At 34.7% G+C, this 23,198-nt stretch overlaps 1 protein-coding gene across 2 annotated transcripts in view; it reads left to right on the forward strand.

Annotated features, from left to right (window-relative positions):
- The first annotated feature begins 14,696 nt into the window (after positions 1-14,696).
- The window catches only part of LOC106478227 (protein TANC2-like), a 105,002-nt gene continuing 96,500 nt past the window's right edge, over positions 14,697-23,198 (forward strand). For both annotated transcript variants that reach the window (XM_022381780.1, XM_022381781.1), the window contains exon 1: positions 14,697-14,734. The gene's annotated coding sequence lies outside the window, so the exon portion shown is untranslated. The remainder of the gene's footprint in view (positions 14,735-23,198) is intronic.

Consider the following 23,198-nt stretch of genomic DNA (forward strand, 5'->3'; position numbering starts at 1 on the left):
GCCTATTGATTAACGTGCCCGGAATATGAAATCGCGGATTCATGGTTCATGCCTCTTTGCGGCAAAAACGCGATCTGCACTTTTAGCCGTGGATATAAGAGTGACTGTCAAATCCCATTAGGGGTTAGGGTGCTTGACTAGCGAATCCCACCAATACATGCTCGCCCTTTCAGCCGTGGGGGCGTTATAATGTCACAGTCAATCCCACTATTTGTTGTTAAATGAGTAGCCCAAGAATTGGCGGTGGGTGGTGATGACTAGCTGCCTTCCCTCTATTCTTTCACTGCAAAATTAAGGACGGCTAGCGCAGATAGCCCCCGTTTAGCTTTGCGCGAAATTCAAAACAAACAAACAAACAAATCCCATTAGTTTGGCCATACAAGAGTACCCCAGGAATTGGTGTTGGGTACTGTTGGCTTGTCTTCCCTCTAATCAATCAGCTCAAAATTAGTAACAGCTATACGCAGATAGCCTTTTCTGTAGCTTTGCACGAAATTCTTAAATAAACAAAACGGAGTTTGTCGTAATAAAAAGTGTAACTGATCTGACTGTAATTGGACTGCCGGTTAAAGCACTGATGATTAGTTTTACGTATTTAGTTTTCAATATCAGAAAGGCTTCGCATACTCACACCATTTGTAATACACGAATTGTTGAAAAGGAGTCTGACCGAACCTGAACTGGTGCATAGTGCGATACAAGCGTGAATTAGAATACAACTATTTTAAACTCTCATTTGTACTTCAATATCGATAATTTTCTGGGTTTTTATTCAAATACATCAAGAACCAATTGGAATTTTTTTTTCTAACCTTTCACCTAGACGTTCTTAGAGTTACAACCAGTCTAACATTTAGTCGCAATGTTGAATTATTTCAGGAAATTGTAAGTAAAATAAAATTAATTATTTAACAATAGGTATTTTCTTCACTGGCAAATGGTCGTTTTGGGGGTTAATTATCATCTATTTTACAGACTAAACTATTCCAGCTTTTATTTTCAAGAAAAGTTATTTACTGTTAACTGATATATAAAGCATATTTTTATAGCTTCTTAAAATGAACTGGAAAATCCACTTTTATACTTCAGTGTTTTATTGTTTTCAAGACGTAATAGTTAAAAATTTGGTAAAAGACTCCTAGCGGTAACCTTCAGAGTCTTAATATGCTAGAATTCGAGGTTTGATCACCGCAGTGGACAGAGCGCAGATAGATTGGATAATAAAAAAGCTACTAGCATCAATGGTGTTGATTGTTGTTAAATGAGTAGCCCAAGAATTGGCGGCGGGTGGTGATGACTAGCTGCCTTACCTCTAATAGGGAATGGCGCAGATAGATTGGATAATAAAAAAGCTACTAGCATCAATGGTGTTATACACAGTAGACCTTAAGATTATAAATATTAACATAATAGGAAGTATTGTAGCTGTACTATTGGACTTCATTTCTACACACAAAATAGCTGCAATTATGAAACACATCAAAGTCGTCTCATGGGAGAAAAACTCTCTGGTCTTAGTCCAAAATATAATATTACGAATATCTATTTGTTTGTGCTATACTATGAGCTTATAAACTAATCTGTGATGCAAAATTATGTTAACTACAGATGTTTTGTTTTCACATTCCACTAAATACGTGTAAAAATGGCATTTGACATCTATTTTATTTTGTCGCTCACAAGTCACTGCCCAAGAGGCCTTTCGTCAATGCCATTTATATTTTGTTATTCATCGAAAGGTCTTTTGGAAGTGAACTGTGAGAAACAAAAGATAGATTTGAAATGTTATTTTAACACACCTCTTATTTCTAATTCACAGTGGACAAATTAAAAGGAATGAGAAAAGAAAAATCAATCAGTATTTAACGATATTTCATGACAAATTTTAGGCATGCTGGTTCTTAATGCTTGGCCAGCTGTTTGGTGTTTAAACTGCATGAGCAGATATAGTTTTGAAATTATTTCATACTAGCAGATGCCTTTGAAACAATTCAACGGTAATTTTCCGAAATATAATTATGAATAAGTATAAAATGTGCTGTCAACCCAATCCCTTAGATTAGAGCGTATATGCAATATGATTGTCTAGTGGGCTGACTACAACCGTCTTTTTTGTCATTCCATATGTTATTTCAATAAGGAAAATTACATTTTGTTTGTTTTTAAGCAAAGGCCACTGATTGCAATGTATTGCTGGCAAATGTATTTGAGTTTCGACGCAATGGGTGTAACAAGCACAATAGAGTGCTATGGTTCGCCAAATAACCGCAGGGATTTTTCCGCTGGATGCCACCGTTTCTTGTAGTTTTACTGAGCGTAAGAAAAAACCGCTACCGAAGTGAGCGCTTTTTGACAGTTGTCATTTCTATAAGAAGTGCCAAAGGGGAAATATTCAGTTCAATTCAACTGAATTTATTCTACATGGTACAATAAAATCACGCATGTATATAATACAGACGTGTAATATGTATAAACCGAATAGAAACAACTATGAAATTTTATAAATTGCAAAAAAAAAATCATCATTTTCCTGTAATGCACTATCGAAAAGAAGCATTTCGATAGGTAATCTCGTTTATATGATTAACTGTTCATGAGATACAAAGCGTGATAGGCAAATGACAAACATTTGGCTATTACATATATAGATTATTTATTATGCTCCCTCAAAACAAGTAAGTAATAATTAGAATTTACAATATTTAAGCTTTAAAAGGAAAAGCCTTACAGTTATAAAATAATGTCAATTATTCTATTTGTTTATTTTCATGAAACTTGGATATCTGATTGTCCATCATGTTATCTAAAATGCAAATAACTGATAAATATGGCTTTCATATGCGTTGCCCCCCCCCAGTGGCACAGCCACATGTCTGCGGATTTACAACGCTAGAAACCGGGTTTCGATACCCGTGGTGGATAAAGCATAGATAGTCCAGTGTGTAACTTTGTGCTTCATTAGAAACAAACAAACAATCACATGCATCTTTACAGTTAATGGCATTTCAGTTCAGACCAGTTATTTACGTCTTTCTGCGATAGTAATGCTCATTTCTGAACATCTTGCATACAGACCATCTTTGTTAAATCTATTTCTAAGTACCTATACACCGACACGACGTACATTTACGATTGCAAAAATCTGATTCAATCTCAAAGTCAGTGTCCTGCGATCATATCGAGCTGGATTTGATAGACAATGGTGGTCTGCTTGTGATGTGAATGATAATGGTTCGAATGCAGTTGCACATTTACAACAATCTGCTGTTATTGACTAAAACATACTCGCTGATGGCTTTTCATATGAATGAAACGCTCAGATGTCTTCTTGGAGGTCTAACCACGATCCACAAAGCATTTTGAGTACTTTAGGCGTGTGATTGACCTTAAAACTCCTAGTAACATGATTGTGTGAGACTAAAATATATAACACAGGCTGATTGAGTAATTATTTTTATTTCATATCACATGACTAGTTGTTTTGGCTTGTTTGGTTATTATTAGAGCAAAGCCACATTGGGCTATCTGCTGTGTGGCACTGGTGGAATCGAATCCCGGATCTCAGTGTTGTAACTCCGTAGACTTATCGCTGTCCCATCGGAGGACCACATAACTAATGGTAAAATACCTGGTTTGCATAATACGAAACTGAGTCCCTATGTGGTTCAGCAGTAAGCCTGGGACTTATAACGCCAAAGGTCGAATTTCGAAACCCACAGTGGGCACAGCAAAGGTAGTCCATTGCGTATCTTTGTGCTTAACAACAACAACAACAACTAAATAGAGGTGATGGTTGAAATATTTTATAACTGTCTTTTTTCTTTCATTGCTTTTAAATAGTTTAAACCACTATTTACTTGAAAGAATAAAAAAATTCGACTTCATTACTTCACGTGACTAGATATTTTCTCACAACATTCGTTGACTGGAAGTTACAGACATCATCCAATCGGGGCTATCTGGTATGGGAGAGAAAGGCAACGCTAGAACAGAGGAATTTCAACTGTTTCTGAAACAAGTGTCTCATGCCAAAACTGGATAGAAATAAACTACGTAAGATATGCAAAACTTTCTACATCACTAAAGATGGTGAAAAAATACATGATGTACAAAACATATGATATACCACCCATTGCCAAATCTTCAGCTATTCTCTATCAACGGACAGTTAGACTGACCGTCACATAATAAAGCCCCCCCTCCACCACAGCTGAAAGGGTGAGCATGTTTAATGAAGGGTTTCGATCCCACGAGCCACAGGTTGCGAGTCGAACGCCTTACCTACCAGACCATGTCAGCCCAGATAGTTGTTGTTTTTTAGTGCAAAGCTAAACAATGGGCTATCTGCTTTCTGTCCACCACGGGGAATCGAACCCTGGATTTTAGTGTTGTAGGTCCGTAAACTTACGCTTGACTTTTATAATAATGGTGTGTTATTTTCCTCTGTATATTATTTATGACTATGTGGCATATTTGTCTCTAATTAAAGCTTCTGAGTAGTTATAAATGTAGAAGTTAGACATATAAAATTGAGTGATCTTGTTATTTTTTATTTTCAGAAATGATAGTTCGTTCTTAAAAGATTTTTCGAGATATTCACAAGGACGTATAAAACAGTTACTTCGGTGGTGATTCTCACAGTAAACATGTGAAAACATTCTACCTTTATCTATATATTTTCCGTATTTTCTAAGTATTCAAGTATTTTCATTTGAGGTCATTTTAATAACTATGATTTATAATTTTTGTACCCTAGGCACATTATGGAAGTAAAGCTTAATTTTTTTTTGTTTAATTTTCTGGATAATTTCAACATGATTAATTCATATTTTTAACGTACAGTCGTGAATTTGGCGTCAACTAGCTAGCGTCACACTGCCAGAAATCTGCCCAAAAGGATGTATGTGCTCAATTCAGAGAACTAAAGTGAACTCGGCAATGTTTTGGAAGCGTTCGATCTTCAGGTCAGATTGGAACAGGCTGCAGGGGCGGTGTCAGAAAGGAATTTGTAAGAGTTGTTGTGAGATGTGGTGGTACTGTGGAACATAGTTAATTGAATAATGGTAGCTATAAATTCCATTATGAAATGACTACGTTTGTCTACCTTTCGCTTGTTTTCAAAACAACAACAAATGCTTTGAACAAATGGAATACATGGGATCCCTACTTTCACTAAACTTAACAGACATTTATGTTCTAAGAACTTATGAGTGTAAGAAAATAAGATGTAAGTCGTTAAACACGGAGCACGCAAGAACCCCCCGCCTCCTTTTCTTTTTGTAGAATCTAAGCTCCCTGGCCAGCAGAATTCATTTCGACATATAAGCCCTCCCCAGTGGCACAGCGATATGTCTGCAGACTGACAACGCTAGAAACCGGGTTTCGATACCCGTGGTGGGCAGAGCCCAGATAGCCCATTGTATAGATTTGTGGTTAATTACAAACAACATCGACACATAAATAAACTGTAGAATAACCGCAACCTCTGACTTTTCTCTATATATATATTTGGCTATATTGTTAGCGACTGACTTACAACTCACAATCTACGTTTACAGAGAACTAACCTGTATATTCAACCATAACATGTACCATCTGTTAGACGCAGCATTATCCGATGCCTAAATAACTGGGCTGAAAACATACGTGAAAAAATAATAAACACCGCAACACAATGCATAATTTCATTACCAGCAGCATAATCAACATCAAAACCCTAGCAATCATAACGTAAGCATAACGCGAGCAAGAAAGCGAAAATGCAGAAAAAAACTCATGATAGATACCCATTATAAATCCAATAGAACATGCGATAAGTACAAAAAAAGATGACGAATGGCGAGCTCAAAAACGTCTTTATGATTTTATTCTTCTAAACAGACGTATACTGAAGAAACAGGAAACAGTTTGATGCAAGAATAAGCGAATGACAATTAAGAATTCTCAGAACACTGCTATTGAAGAACAAGTGATACCTATTAGAATTTCAAGTGGTCTGAAATTGGGTTAACTGATAATTTAAATTTAGTAGATAAATTGTACTTTGGGTTTAGTATTTCAATATATGCCGAAATATAGTCAGTTTATGATATTTGCCAAAAGGATTGGTACACAGTTTTCTTTTTTAACACAAATACGTTTTAATATATACACAACAAAAATACAATTTATAAAAACAGTCATTACAAATAGTTATTACAAACAATGATTTATAAACAAAAGTTTCACAAACTTACAAGCAATATAAAGTCTTCCTTTTAATCCGGAATTTCTTCTTATCGATGGTTCACGATGAGCGAGTTAATTACGAGTTGATGTCGGTACGAGTCGCTTAGGCCCGGCATGGCCAGGTGGTTACATTACGGCGCTCGACTCCAAATCTGAGAGTCGCGGGTTCGAATCCCCGTCACCCCAAACATGCTCGCCCTTTCAGCCGTGGGAGTGTTATAATGTGACGGTCAATCCCACTATTCGTTGGTAAAAAAGTGGTGATGACTAGCTGCCTTCCCTCTAGTCTTACACTGCTAAATTAGGGACGACTATCGCAGATAACCCTGGTGTAACTTTGCGCGAAATTAAAAAACAAAACAATGATTAATTTATTTTAGTTCATATTTTCGAAAGAAAGATAGGGCAACGGTCTAGGTTTTATTTTGAGAGTGACTTGCACGTGTACAGATTTTATCCAAATAGATCGATAGGTCCTTTTTTTTTTAAGTAAACGAGCGTCAGAATTGGAGTTCCTTGAGATGCTGGGACAACTGGTCTGCTACTGCCTGGAACACGCTTCATTGAACAAAGCCGGAGTATTAATCTCTATTTGTATTTTCGTACTGTTGCCTCAAGCTGGGACTCCATTTTTGATAACTTTTGTCCCTTGCACGAGTTATTTGGTTTATTGTTTCTAAAGATTGATAAGAAACCATACAAAGGATGTCGAAAAACAATTCACCTTATGCCTGGAGCTAAGTCGTATTATAGGATGATACGCCAGAAGGCTCCGTACTTGACGAGATAATATCCTGTTGAGTTGTTTCTCGCAGCTTCGCGTGTTTTTGAATTAGACCTTCTTTACATACCTAGATTATTTGCTCAATATTACAGTTTCCTAAAAAGATGGGTAATATGAATGGCTACGTCAAAATAAAAACAAAGTAGACTAGAAGTAATGCAAAAACCATTGAATTCGTCAACACAAGATTATTCGTTTCAAGACTTCCAGGAGCCAGAAAAGAGTCCTTGGAAGCGCCTGCTTTACTTCCTGTTTAAATAGCAATAGTGTGTCTGATGTTGGTTTAGTTGGTGTCTTTACCATCATCAATATCAGTTGGTAAGAACTCAATTTAAATTTCATATTCCAGTGTAAATTTAGACAAATATTAAATGGTACCAAAAGTAGCTTTTGGCGTGTGTAGGTTTATATTTGAATAATACAGAATAATTGGTAACTTAGCGTGATCCCTAACTACCTGCATAAGATTTTCCAAAAATCCCAAATCAAGCTATTTAATTCCTGTGTTTTTAACTTTAAAATTAATTACTTATTTTGGAACTATAATTCTAGAAATTGGTTAGGTCTTTACATTTTCGAAAATTCCGTCAGGCAAGTTATGAACATGTCTTATAAACGTAATTTATAATATAACACATAACGGATGCAGTCTTAACATGTTTTAAAATGTATGCCATGTCAGATTGCAAATCCTTCGGATTTTAGCGTGAAGTTCAGTGGTGCTTAAATGATGGTTGAATAAAATGTTGACATCATATTTTATTTTTCCTTATTTCAGTAAACATACGTTTTGAATTTTTTTTTCTTCTCAAAAGTCTTTTAACTTAAGCCTACCAATCCCAGTGTTTCTTAGTCAATAGAGTAATAATAAGCTTGTACTCTATTAAGCATATGTAAGAGTACTGCTAATATATGAAAAATCATTTATTGATGGACATCACTCTATAAAAAAAACATTTCTTCTACAACTAGCACGCTTACCAAACTTTTGAGGACACCTAATGTAAATGGTTTGGCATGTAGCTGTCCCTGTTGCGTCTTGTAACCTGGGTAAAAAAAGGGGATTGTGTTATCCGTGAATGTCAGTGGTATAACAATGTCATTATTTTTCGCTCTTCAAGATATGTAAATATATTAAGTGTAGTAGTTTGTTATTAAGCACAAAACTACACAAAGGGCTATCTGTACTCTGCCTACCACGGGTATCTAAACTCGGTTTCTAGTAGTATAAGTCCGTAGGCATACCGCTATGCCACTGGGGGGGGCTATTAAGTGTCATCCTTCAGTGCTTAATTTATATATATTTAAAATTAAACTCGTACTTTGTACTCTGTGCCCAATACTTTACAAGGTGGTTGTACGTATATTAATTACGAGACATTCTTATGCATATCATGGGCCTATGCTGTACCCATTGGATGTAACACACCCTTCAGTTTAAAGCTTGGTCGCTTCCGGGCTAGGGCCCGCTAAACACAACTTCAATAGCGTTAGCAGCTTTTAAAAACCTGGCTGTCCTATTTATATCTTGACTCTTTACTTAACCCATATTTCATTTGTCTTCTTTTCTCCTGCACCTCTCTAGTTTATACAAATTAAATATGTACATATCAGTTGGTCGGGTTTTTACGTCTAGTTTCCTTCATAACTTTTTTTTTCTCGAGGCCGTCATTTGTATGTACGGGTCCTAGCCACATGGAATTAAAGTTGTTCGTATTTACTTGAACAGGAAAAGATGTATGAATATCGTAGTTACAAAGTTGTTAACAGTTAAGTTTAAATTATTAATATACTAGTGAGATCAAAGAATAAAATATAAAGGTTAAATATACGATTAAAACAAGTGGTTTTAGGATTTATTTTGTAACCCTAGTTCTGTAATAATTTAGAGGCTTAATCGTATCGTCCGGTTACCGTGTTACCAGGTCTTTATAAATCTCAAGTTGCACATAGAAGATCGGATGGAAATACTTAATAATCTTAGATTCAAAATGTTTGTGGCCGGGCGTGGCCTAATAGTTAACGTGTCAGCCTGTGAATTGCCCATTGTCGCAAAAACGCGCTCTGCATTTTGAGGCCATGGGTGTGCTAAAAAAGTAGCGGTAAAATTTCGCTTTAAAATTAGACAAGAGTAACCTAAAAATTGGCGGTGGGTGCCGTGGACCAGCTGCCTTCCTTCTAGTCTATCAATTCAAAATAGGGACGACTCTTTCCGTGGCTTTGCGCGAAAATTAAGAAACAAAAAAATCTCTTCGAATTGATCTTGTATAATTCGTATCGTAACGATTAATTAAGAAAAACTTTATATTATAAGCGTTCGTGTTTCCACAGTATTGAATCAAAGAATTAAAAGCACTTGTATAGCTTTGTGCTTAACTTTAAACAAAAAAAATTTAATTTATACATGTAATTTTAAATTATAGAGGGTGGACCCTAGAGAAGTTCAAATAAATATTAACAAAGAAAAACGAAACTAAAACCTTTCTTCGTGAGAAAGCTATATTTCAATGAGCACTAACATTATACATGTCACATGAAAAACAACAGAATATGTATATCCTTGGTATCTTTATAGAGGGGCTCCGTTATAGCGCACCCTATATTAAAAGAATGGAAAACTTTCAGGTTAAAGATACTCGGCAGATTAAATTAATATCCTTATTTTAGAATATTTGAATGGGATATTATTTAAGGGTATTTCAACACGTACGTAAATCACTGGATAAGAATTTTAGCTACAGAATCGACGGTAAGTAAATATTAAGTACAAATTAATAGAAATAAAATATTCTTTGTTTTTCGTTATTTAAAACATTTTTTACTCCACCCTAAGTCCTCTTAACAGTAGTAACCTTCCGAAAAGGAAAAGATGCAGACGTCATAGAATGGTAAAATAGATACTTTCTTCTAGTAGTGTTTTTAACTTTGTAAGTATGTATATATATATATATGAAGGATTCACTGCTAAGCTTTCATGGTGGTTACCGTACCGTAACCTACAAACTGGTTGTATAAAAACTAATAATTAGAGTTAGAATATTCTGTTTTTTTTGCTGTTGTTTTTCACTTTTTATAGTCATTATTTAATTAGTAGTTTTACCTCTCGTGGCCAACAGACAAGTCTTACAAGAACCTATGACGTCACGAGCGAAACTTTTACGTGTATATAAGAATATACAAGTAAGGATTTCAGTATTTTATGCGTTTACATGACTTCGATCATCATAATATTTGAATCTCACAAATAACCTCTTAGAAAAAAACTGTCACGCTTCTATTCTTTATTGAAGTAATTTTGACAGGAAATGACTACGTAATTTGCATAATTTGTAATTGTTCACTTCTTTGACGGATTGTTGACCGTTTTTCATTCCCATTCATTTACAGCATGAAAGTAGTAAGTTTTAGACATTGTGGCCGAATATTTCATTTTTTTTCTTCGTCGTTAAGCGCAAAACTGCACAATGAGCTATGTGTGCTGTACCCGCCGCAAGAATCCAATCCTGAATTTAGTGTTACAAAGCGTACAGACTTTCCGTGGTACCACCGAAAGCTAGTTGCACTAGCCGTCCCTAATTTAGCAGTGAAAAACTAGAAGGAAGGCGGCTAGTCATCATCACCTACCGCCAACTGTTGGGCTACTCTTCTACCAACGAATAGTGGGATTGACCGTAACTTTATAACGCCCCAACGGCTGAAAGGGTGAGCATGTTTGGTGGGACCAGGATTCAAACCTGCGACACTCAGATTGTGAGTCAAGCGCCCTAACCACTTGGCCAAGCTGGGCCAGGTAAGTCAGTATCAAGAAAATGTGTTGTCCACTTACTCGATAATAAAACAGTCCGTTATAAAGCCAAAAACAAATTATCTGCGTAAATATAATATGTATATATATATATGCATAGAACAATAAGGAAAAAAATGCTGTGTTTGAGCGACAGGTTCTTTCCCCACCTTAATAAAAGAAAGTACAAACTAAACCAGACTGTATACTGTTAGATACTTATATGTTACTACCGTATTTGATTTACATGGGCGAAATTGAGGGGGATATTGTAGAAACTTTCTTCTTCCAATTCCTGATGTTGGTTAAGAAAGCTTCTGTTTTGGAGCAGCAAACAAATATAAAACTGAAGAATGAAACAAAGTATCTTAAGTATTACGTCACATTTAATGTTCCCACATTACACAGTGTTTTCTTCGTTTGATGATCAACGTGTACATTTATACAGCCAAATGGACTATTGTTGTTATATGTACATCTGGATACCAGTTTTTGTCCTTTATTTTCCAAGTGGCTATTAATGAAAGTTTGCTGCAACGTTAATACAACGGCAACAACAACAACAACAAAGTATTAGGGCTTGGCGCTCTAAACTTTTTATGTTGCTGACTAGTATTAATCAAACAAAGAAACAGATATACCCTCTTCTAACACACATAATGAATCACTTTGAAATCCGAGTAGTTTGAAACAAAGAAAAAGAATTTCACTTGTATTTCCTGTCTAAACTCTCAGCTAGAGATTACTTGTGAAACCTTAAACAACACGACTCCCTGTGTACACCCCACTTACACGTCACGCCCCCTGGTGAGATTCTTCACGACTGCAGCTGATAAGAAATTCAGGCATGTCCTTGGACGGGCTTCTGTACGAACCATGGTTAACTGTTATTATTTGTTCTGTCTCTCACCACGTTCTTTGTATGACGCTGTGTATCGTCTTGACTTTAACACTTTTGCGTCGTTTTGATTTAGAATGTTTCGATTAATATAAAGGTTTTTTCCGTAGATATTTGAAGCACTTTGACTACTTCCAGGAGTCTCTGTTTTCGCTTAGTTGCGTCATCAATTGTTAATGCTACAAATATACGATTATCATCAGGTCGTATATTAATTAAACATTTACGTTGTAGAGTATCTGAAGTCGACAGCGGAGATATATAGTTTAAATAAATACATATGTATAGAGTATCGATAAATCTTAGTTTGAACAGGTACTCATTGACACGTAATATGGACAGAAACAGTATAGACCTTATAGTTAGCATTTACTTAGCTCAAACATTGAACTGTCGGTAAACCAACGTAGAAAATTCTCATTGTGAGCGTATCATTATTAACCTGAATGATTTCAGACTTAATTTTCACTACTGCCCATACTTTTTTGAAACCAAGAAAACGTGGCTAATTCATGGCTGCGATGCACTGTTCATCAACACTAGATTAAATGTAAAAAGACGCATTAAAAAATTGTCATCTGATACTGGACAGTCAGTCGGATCTTGTTGAAATACTAATTTCAAGTTCTATGTATATAGGTATGTATGTGTACGCACACACATAAACATATATGTATATATTCATATTAATTTCAATATATATATATATATAGCATTGAATTTCGAGTTCTCAATAACAAAGGTGCTTTATCTGACGTAAGAAAAACACTTCGAAATGCCAACACTTAATGTCAAATACTCTTTTGTGTTTTGATTGGCTAGATAAATGTGTATGAATTCGCGCTATTGTGAACCATCCATGAAATAAACAAACTGCAATTCAAACACATGTCTGAATTCAAAGTTCATTAACACCAATATTTAAAGAAAAAAAATATTGCCGTGATTTGTGGACGATAAGACCAATTGCCTTATGGATGATAAGACCTAAGATTTTTTTTCGAAATATTTATAAAATTTGAAAAATAAATCAAAATAGTTTTCAACAAAAATAAACAAAATGGCAATCATTCATTTTCCGGGGCAGTGTCTTCCACAAGTGTACTAACACAATTTGTCGTGTATATTTTAATTTCCTTCCTTGGCCTGGTGATTAGGTCACTCTACTCTCAATCTGGTTGGCAGTTCAAAATTAGGGCAACGACAGACAGCCTTAGTAGCTTTGGCCTAATCAAAACCAACAAACATTTAATGTAAAATGTAAAATATGTAGTATAATTGTAAACAAAATCATTGTTTAATTTTGTTTGTTTGTAGTTAAGCACAAATGGCTATCTGTGCTCTGCCCACCACGGGTATCGAAACCCGGTTTCTAGCGTCTTCAGTCTGCAGACATACCGCTGTGCCACTGGGGGGCTATTATTTAATGTTTAAATAATTATACATATACATATATATGTTCCTATTGTTTTTTTATTTCTTCAGGGCTATTCATGGCCTAGTTAAGTTTATCTCCAACTTAACACTGAAATCCAAAATGACCAAATCAGTAGAAAAATTTATACTACGTAAAGGTGAGGCTTAATTTTCAGAGTTTTAGCTGCAGTTAAAACCATAACAGTTAAAAGTCACATGAATGAAGTATAAATTCAGTACCATGCTTTAACTAAGTTGTAGAAGTTTTGAAAGTTGCACGCATTCCTATCCAGGAGTTAGAACTGATAAAAAATTTGCAATTGTAAAGAATGCAAAAACTCTCTCATCAATTATTGTTGAATCAAGTAAACTAACTTAATGTCAAATACTCTTTTGTGTTTTGATTGGCTAGATAAATGTGTATGAATTCGCGCTATTGTGAACCATCCATGAAATAAACCTTACGATTAAGAATATAACTACTGAATATATTGCAAGCATGTAGTAATTGATTCAACATATAGTTTGATTAGACTTGTAGCAGTAAAACGTAATAAAACTGTATTTGTTCTTTCAGTTGTATTTGACATAAGACAATAGTATTAGGCTTATTGTATTTTTGAACACTGCATTCCTTATTTGGCCCCTTAGGGTTTTCCTGAGAATAAGCGTATATAACAGTGTTTCAAACACACTATGTCCGCCATATCCATTTCTGACGTCGCGTTTCGCTCAGTACCAGAGCTCATTAGAACAACTGGGATACAGCAAAATAGTAGTAGCCGGAATGCTATTTATATAAGCCGTTTGTTTAAATAACAATTATTATGGTGTGAACGCCTTCAACATAAGACAATACTATTAGGCTTATTGTATTTGTAAATACGACATTCTTTATTCGGTCCCTTAGAGTTTTTTTTTCTAGAAGCAGGGTGTATAATAGTATTTGAACCACACTAGGTATGTTGTATCCATTGCCGACGACGCGACAAATATGGTTGATTATAATCACGCATCACCAGCAAAAAATTTCACACCATAGTCTTTGTTTTTATTTCTATTCGCTGTAAGAGACAATATGTTTGGTAATTATACATAAGTAGCTTGTAGTATTTTACTTTTAGTAAAGTTTAGGCCGCTATGAAGCACATAAATACGATCCGAAACTTCTACTAATTTAAACATTTTTCTTTACGACACCCATACAATTTCTCTGTAGAACGATCACTTGATACGACTTTCAATATATTGTAAACAACATTTTCTAGTTTCGATATTTTAAAAACAGCTACAAGGTACTCTTTGAGGGTATTTCGACACGTTTGTGCACCAGTGTTAGCTACAAACCTTCACAAACATTGCTTTATAATACACCCTAGCTATCTAAGTCGTAAGTGGTCACGTTGTTTCGGTAGACAAACATGACGCTATAGTTACGTCACAGACATGCGTATTAGCATCCCTTGTGAACTGACAGGAATTGAATGAGCCTGCGACCACATCTTCATTCACTCAATAGCGAGTGTGGGAGCAAGTGTTGTGCATACATTGATTAAAATGGAATGAGTTTAACTCTATTTATGATACGGGATTTCGCTCGGAAAGGATTAATCATAAAATAAAGGTAAGAACGTTATACATGGATAATGATTTTCAGTTTGCTTTTGGTTGAAATCTTCAATAACTTTTTTCCATTCTGTCATCTTAGACAGCGTTTGTAGTCAAGAAAGAAGACGATAGCGTGATCACTTTAAAAACACATTTCCGTGCTCTTTTAAGTGTGTATATATTTCTCAATATAAATTGTTATTGGATTTTTTGTTGTTGTTGTGTTACTCTACAGATATGCCAGGAAATCTTACAGACAAACATAACATGTATTTCTTTCTGGTTTACGTATTATATAGTTCTATTATCTCAACATAACTTGAGTGTAAGAAATATAGTTTCAAAAACTGTAGACCAACATAACTCAGATTTTCAAAGTTGGTATATGTACAAATACTTTATGGGTAGACGAAATTTACTATATGACTTCCTAAAAAAAAACTTTTCCGTATATTTCGTATCCTTTCGAATCAGGTTTTTTTTTTTAACCCTTCCAACCTGGGATAGAATTGGAAGTGACGAACAAAATTAATGTCAGTGAAGAGTAACAGCGATATTGCCACAGACTATTTCCTAGAAAGCACTATTTTTTCACTTTGTAATTCTTGTATATTCCCGGATGTGATATCGCGTGGTAGAATTATTTTTCGATCGTGGTGGTTACTGACCATTCTCTATGTGCAGGGTGGTAAACGCATTCCTTGTCCATTGCCGCGTCTTTCTGTGTAACAATGGAGGACAGCGATGATTCGTTTGTATTGAGGTCAACGTTCATCAGTAAATGGGAAATAGTCGTGGCTTTCCTGATCTGTCTCGAGCAACTGATCACGCCTGTATAATGTCGTGTCGAACAAAACTTATCCATCTCCGAACTTCTGAAAGGAAAATTACGTTTACGGCGTTTCTCGGTAAACTGGTTACTTTTTTTGTTTTTAAATACAAAATCCAGAATTTATAAAGGTGTTTCATGTAACAGTACAACTACAGTATAGTATATACTATGAAACCATTGCTCAAAGTGATAATCTTAAAACATGTGAAACATTAAGGAGTTTTTTTTTTTGTTTCGTCAAAACTAAGTTTGTGACATCGTTTGTAGGAGTTTTTGTTTTGATGTAATACTTAGGAGCATTAACGCTTTCAAAAACTACAAATTTTGGCTACCAAATAGACATATAAAAATAAAGAAGCTCGGTAGATCTGACAAATAAAAATAATTGGTTGTTCTATAACTGAGCTAATATAATACTATCTTAACAGTAGGAATTAGCTTAAACAACTCTAACGTACTGAGAACATTTGATACAATATACGTTTATTAGTTCACAGATTTCATCTGTTACTAACTGCACGTATGAACTGACCGAAAATGATTTATCCAGTGACGTAAGGTTACCTATTAGAAGAATTTAACCAATCAAAACATTCCCAACAAATTATGGTAAGGTGTTGCTGTACTAACCAATCTATACAGAAAGTAGATGACTATTTGGGAAATAAGCAAACTTTACACTTTGTATTTAGCGAATTATGCAGCGATTATTTCCATACAGTTGTAAATTGTTTGTTTGTTTTGAATTTCGCGCAAAGCTACATGAGGGCTATCTACGCTAGCCGTCCCTAATTTAGAGGGAAAGCAGCTGGTCATCACCACCCACCTCCAACTCTTGAGCTACTCTTTTACCAACGAATAGTGGAATTGATCGTAACGTTATAACGCTCCCACGGCTGAAAGGGCGTCCATGTTTGGTGGGACGAGGATACAGTTGTAAAGCTGTATTAAATAAAGTCAGTAATTGAAATGAATTTGAAACTTTGGTTCTGAAGAAAAAAGTTTCATAGTATTGCGAAGTGCTGTTAATACATACATGTATTTATATATATTTGTGTGTATTTGGATTTGAAAAATATACTTTTGTCATACTTAATGAGCGGTATAAACAAAACTACAACGTCGAGCAACGTCAACCGTTGACCTGTTTAATTCAGAGAAGTTGTGATTAAACATCCTCAAGCATATTGAATAAGAAATCGATTTTAAACGTAAATAGCCTAACCTGTTTCTTACGCTGTCACTAATTGAAATCAGACCAGAGTTGGAACGGTTGGTGGTCCCTTTCTTATTCACTCAGAATTGCCGCTAGGTGTAGCTTAGAAACACGTATTTCTCGCTTCCCAGTGCGTCCAATTTCAATGTTTTTGTGCTTTTACTATCGTGGTTAGCTGCCAAGAAACAGCCTTGTTCTAACAACCCTCTTACCTTATCCTAGAAACAGGACGTTTTCTCTCGGTCTGAGAAGAACAGCAGAATTTGATATAGCTGGTCGAAAACATGCAACTCCGAATGAACCTCCAAACCAATTTTGGTGAAGATCCATCCACACCCTGCGAAGTAGTTACATGGACATACAACAGACAGTACTATTATATTTATATAGATGCACACACAAGTCACGTAATTCTTATTTTTTTAATTTCAGCCCCAAAACACATAGAGATTTAGCATCGAATGACACGTAAATGTAAAAATATCAAACAGCTCAAGTTTGGACTAATTGCCGCCGCGTTAGTACACATTACCTATTGTGCGTTATTAGATAAGTGATATTACATTTGTAAAAATTGAATTTAGCTTTGGTAAGTACAAAAATAGTCCCCATTGAAATTTAAAATGTTATCAAATCATTTAACAAATGCGACTAGAAATTTTTAAACGTTTAATAAAGTTGAGTAAAGTAATAAAAATTAAGATTTTTTTATCATTAATCGCAACAAGTACTTTTATATGACCCGAAAGATTTATTGAAATGCACCTGTTGAATGGTAATTATCAGGCTTAACTAGGATCGACATCAAGCAACGACTTTCCTTACGTTGTTCACCTTAAGAGCTTATCTGGTAAGCTGGATTTCGCTTAAAAGAGGATGATTGCATGACATTAGGGAATATATTACCAAACGTAATATGAACAATCGTTTGAGAACACGTACTTACATACAAATACGGTAAGTCGTGCACAAAATATTCAAAATAAGATTTTCACTGGTGAAGTTCAATCTAATCAACAAACGTTCTTATTTTACCTTTTCAATTGCTAAAAGATTCGTATCGCACAATAAGGCATATGAGCACTTGTCTGTAAATGTGGCTAACATAAGCAAGTATACGTATTTGAAGCTGGAACGGAAAAAATAAAACTACAGATGCCGCTTTTAATCAAAGTCACCGTATAGTTTTTGTATTTTGAATAATGATGAAAACTAAAAATTATAATTTGAGAAACCTTCAACTGTTGCGCATTATGTGATAATAATGATACCTAAGCCGCCAACAACAGCAACAAAAAAAAAAAAATCAGCTAACAACTTAGAAATGAGATTTCTGGATAAAGCCAAAGTAATAAAGTAAATAAGTAATGTATAAAACGACTTGCTCGTTTAAAGTTTTGCTTAGTTTACAGGATAGTAACTAAGTTTCAGCTGTTACCCGGATATTTACTACTAATATAAGTCGTATATAGGTAATTAAATCAATATTACGGAATTTGAGTCTTTAATTATGATATGTACTAGTATACTTTAATTTTATCTTTGGGCATTCATCGGAGTTGACATGTCATTAGATTGTTTGATTAGCAGTCGACCGTGACATATAAAACTCATGTAGAGTTTTATATGTGTCACTTTGAAAAAAAAATAATTGAAAGCATACTTATCTATATATGATAATTACTTGTATTTTTCTAATCGTAATATCAAGAATCAGTGAGCCAAACTTTTATAGTTTTCTTTAATTCCACAACGTCCTTCTTGGGAAACCAATGTCGAGGACACTTATGGTCTACCTGCGTTTTCTACATGCGTAGGTAGCTGGAAAAGTTACAAGGCCTGTTTACCTTAGGGAAGAAGGGGGGGGGGGGTATGAAAGAGCACGTAGGCATTTTCTGACAGGTTTGACACTGAAACCGAAGCTCTGGGCTCGGAAATCAACGTTTTACTAATTCACTGTTAATCTTACTTAAACTAATAAGCGGATTTTAGGCTTAGCAAAACTTATGACTGATTGTTTTATGTTTACCTTCTACAGAACGTTCACATTTTACAAGTAAAAAAGCATCTTTACGGTAATTTTATATTAATACAGATAGGCTTTTTTAACCGTTTTCATATGTAATAATTTTTACTCAAATTTTTCCAACTTCAATCACAACTTAGTAAGAGAACAGTCTTTAAAGCGAAGTCGATTATATGATAGATATTGTACACTTTATGAACAACAGATGTATATTTTGAAAATTACTATAAACCAATAAAATGAAAGTTGTTATTCGTGGCGTCCATAATTCATAATGCTCAGTTTTTGGGCATCCTGAGAACGCGCACACACCTTAGTTTTTATAAGTACGGTAAAGTTTAGCCCCGATTAAACGAAAGCAAACATAAAACGTACACAAGTTACAGTGTTAACTTATCTCTTTATCGAATATAGGCTGCACTTAATTAAGACTTAACTAATGTTAGGCCTAAGACAAGTGAACTTAAAGATTTCGATGTTTGCGATTAGAGTTCTTTTGTATTACTCTAGAAATCCTGTATTTAAAGAAGTACTGTTGCAATAAAGATACTAATTTGACCGTTGCGGGTCTCTGCTAGTGTATATATAACTTATACATATTTGAGCCAGAGCAGCATGAGTGTGTTTTAGGCCTAGTGATAATAAAATGGTTGCCAAATATTGTAATGTGTGAGCACATTACTTTACTGTCTCTATTTTATTTCATAAGAAACAGGAAGAATTTCTATGTCACAATTTACCATCTGTTGTTACATTTTGATGCCTGTGAAAAGGTATTTTTTGTCAATTTTGCTTTAATTTTGTAGTAATAGTAATTATTTTGCAAAGTACATATGGAAAGTTCAGTGAAATGATACGATTGTATGGCGTTAATGGAATGAAATGTAATCTATGAAACATGCAGTTCTCTAAAGATGATCAATAGAAATCATTAATTGCGTTTTTTCATTACGGAGGTAACAAAGAACTGGTGAGTATACGTTATACCATTATAATTAGTCTTAGGGAAAGTTCGCAGCTACCATTACAGTGAACAGAGTCACGGGTTCGAAACTCAACTGATTTGAGTTTTCATTTCTTTATAGAAACTAATCTATATAAATAATACGCTTGCGGAACTTTTCTGGCAAATTTCTCGATCAAATGCTACAACTCTCATATCGTTAGAAAAGCCTTTGTACGGGAAGTCTGGATTGCATACCTGTTTTTTGCTTAGTCAAACTTTTCAATGCACCGAGTATGCTACACGATGGCACAATGAAGTTGTCATCACGTGAAAAGTGGCTTAGATTTCAACATTAGTTTGCTTATTTGCAAAGTATTTCACACAAACACTTAATCTGCGTGTAATATGCTTATCACTTTGTGAACACGCATTCAGACGTTTCTGCATATTCAGCTAAGTTTGCTTTCGTTAAAACTTTACATTTACTTTACTTTGCAATAGTTTAGCTTCGATTATTTTCATATACTGCTATAAACACCTTTTAACTACTTCTTTCTTTACTTTCTTTGTGAGTTTCTTTGTTTCAACTCGGAAAACTGTTGTTCACTGAACGCTCCTAACTGTTTCATACTGTTTACACTATTATAAATATAATTACTTTACTTTATTGTTGACTTTACGTGTAATTTTATTAACTAAAGTTACGTATGTGTCGTTTTATTAAATAAAATTACGTCTCTGTGAGTTTGTTTGTCTGACCGCGTAATTTTTTTTAATAGACCAGGATTTATCGATCTAAAACATAATGCCTGCAAGAAAGTGCAGCTTAAATGGCGTGCGTGAAAATTATTGAATAAGGAAAATACAAGCGAAGAGCATGAAAACTACAGCAAATGTTTAGCGGGTGGTGGCTAGTATATGTTAATAAGTTTATTAGATAATAAACTTGTATCTTTAGCTAACAATTATGTCTAGGTGAGAGTATACAACAAAATAACGTTTTCTCTTTGATGTAGCGTATCATGAAAATTAATCTCTTTATAATTGTTTAATTCACAAATCGGAACTTGATCAGTGAGAAATTTCGTAAAAAGTGGACTTTTATATTTCTTAGTTGACTTGTTAGGTTATTTTAAAATATTGAGATGATTTTCAGATATTGTGGTTGTTTCTTTAAGTCTACCGTAGGCACCAGAACATATTATTTTGCATATTATGATAATTACGTACTACCTTATGGAAAACCATGTTTTGTTAGCAGTTTATAATCATAAATTTTAAACAGTCATCCAGCAGGGGATGCTAGAACCTGTGAATATATTCGTTTAATAATTTGTAAGATGTTATTAAAACTTATAAAGCTATGATGTATAGCAGCAGGAATACAGTACGTGGTTCAATCGTTACATCTTTTAGGTTTTTTAAATCAATACACGCTACAAAATACCATACTATAATCCAACAGTATGAGAAGCTGTGTAGCCTATTATTCTTGTTGTAAAGGTTGCATAAGTTTTTAAGTCATTCAATACTATACCTCTTATAACAAATATGTCTCGTCCAACATATCTGGTCCCCCCTGTGGAACAGTAGCAGTAGTAAGTATGCAGATATACAAAGCTAAAATTCGGGGTTCAATTTATGGTTTAAGGTCCATCTAAGCCGTCCTATCCACTAAATTATTCTAAACAATAATAAAAAAAACATTCAAAGGCAGCCCTTATCATCATTCAAATAGTTATCAAGCTATCCCTTAAACTACATTAAATTAACTGCATCTACTACATCTGGAGGCAACCCGTTCAAAGGTCAATCATCCTGTTCGAAAAATAAAGCTGTCTTAGCTAAAAATGGTATCTTCCTTGCCAAAATGTATACTTGCATCCACTAGCTTTACCATTCTCACTATTACAGTACGAAAAAGATAATGCATCAACACTGTTAATTCCTTTATCAGTCTTGAACACCTTAAGTAGATCCTCTCTCTAACTCTTCTTTTTTTTCAAATTAAAACAATAATTTTTTCTACTCTCATATCATAGAAAAAAATATTTGTCGGTTACGTATCTGTGGTGTAATTTTATAATTCACGCTTTCGTGCCTTCGTGAACGTGTTTTTTATAACATTCTTTTTAATCGTGCAAAAATATAGGTTAGACATTACCAAGCATTTGAAAGGCTTGCAGTTGTCAGTTTAAATGTATTCTTTTAAACATGACATTTCTAATGCATGTTTCTTGTTTTACTAGTTGACAGTAGAACAGTTTGAGGCTAAATCTTAACAAAACATAGCTCAAATTCTAGGTCATATTTCATGTTTGTCAAAATTTGTTTGCGTGCTTGCTGTAAAGTACAAAGTTACGCAATGGGCTATCAATGCTCTGTCACCGCGGGTATCGAAACCCAATTTTTAACATTATATACTCTCAGATTTACGTTGAGCCACCTCATGTCAAATACGTGTTTTTAATATGTAGCCTATAAAATGATTCTTCTACTTTAGGTTGTGCAAGAGCATCAAATTGCTCTCCTACTTTTCATCGTCGAACCTCCTAGTGTAGGTTGTGCAAGAGCATTAAATTGCTCTCATACTTTTCACTGTCGAACCTCTTAGTTTTAGTTGTGCAAGAGCATCAAATTGCTCTCCTACTTTTCACTGTCGAACCTCTTAGTTTCGGTTGTGCAAGAGCATTAAATTGCTCTCTTACTTTTTTTTCACTGTCGAACCTCTTAGTTTCGGTTGTGCAAGAGCATTAAATTGCTCTCTTACTTTTTTTTTTACCGTCAAACCTTCTAGATTAGGTTGTGCAAGAGCATCAAATTGCTCTCATACTTTTCACTGTCGAACCTCTTAGTTTTGGTTGTGCAAGAGCATCAAATTGCTCTCCTACCTTTCACCGACAGGTTCGATGGGTTGAATGACTGTTGTGGTTCCGCTGATTGGAACGACAGAATCTTTAGCAATGCATGTCTGGTTTCCGACGCCACAGGTCTTGAGATATGTTACAGAGCACAGGCCCTCCCGGCCAAGACAGGAATTAATTAAAGCCATAATTCATCCAGAGAGCTTAGTAGTAAAGTGCACCACGTGAATCGGAATTAGAATTTATTCTTCACTGTTTGATCAAACGTAGTTACCCAGTGATATAATACACGATTAGACTTTTCTTAGTCCGACAGCCAAGTGGAGATTTTTGTTCTACGTTTCATACAAAGTTTTTTTTTTAATTCGGTATATTCAAACCGTTTATTTCAGAAAACTAAATGATGACAAGCTGTCACCCATGAGCGTTTTTAATCATTTGCTCTTAACCTGCGTCCCCCTCGAAAACAGTCTTTGACAAATCGCGAACACAGCGTATTATATTTGAAGATCTTCCCCAAAAATATGAGAATCTAATATATTCTATTTATTATTTTGCATTGTCTTAGCCAACAGTTGCTGCAGTTACAACCCACG

Source organism: Limulus polyphemus, unplaced genomic scaffold, assembly GCF_000517525.1.
Source record: "Limulus polyphemus unplaced genomic scaffold, Limulus_polyphemus-2.1.2 Scaffold191, whole genome shotgun sequence".
Classification (NCBI taxonomy): domain Eukaryota; kingdom Metazoa; phylum Arthropoda; class Merostomata; order Xiphosura; family Limulidae; genus Limulus; species Limulus polyphemus.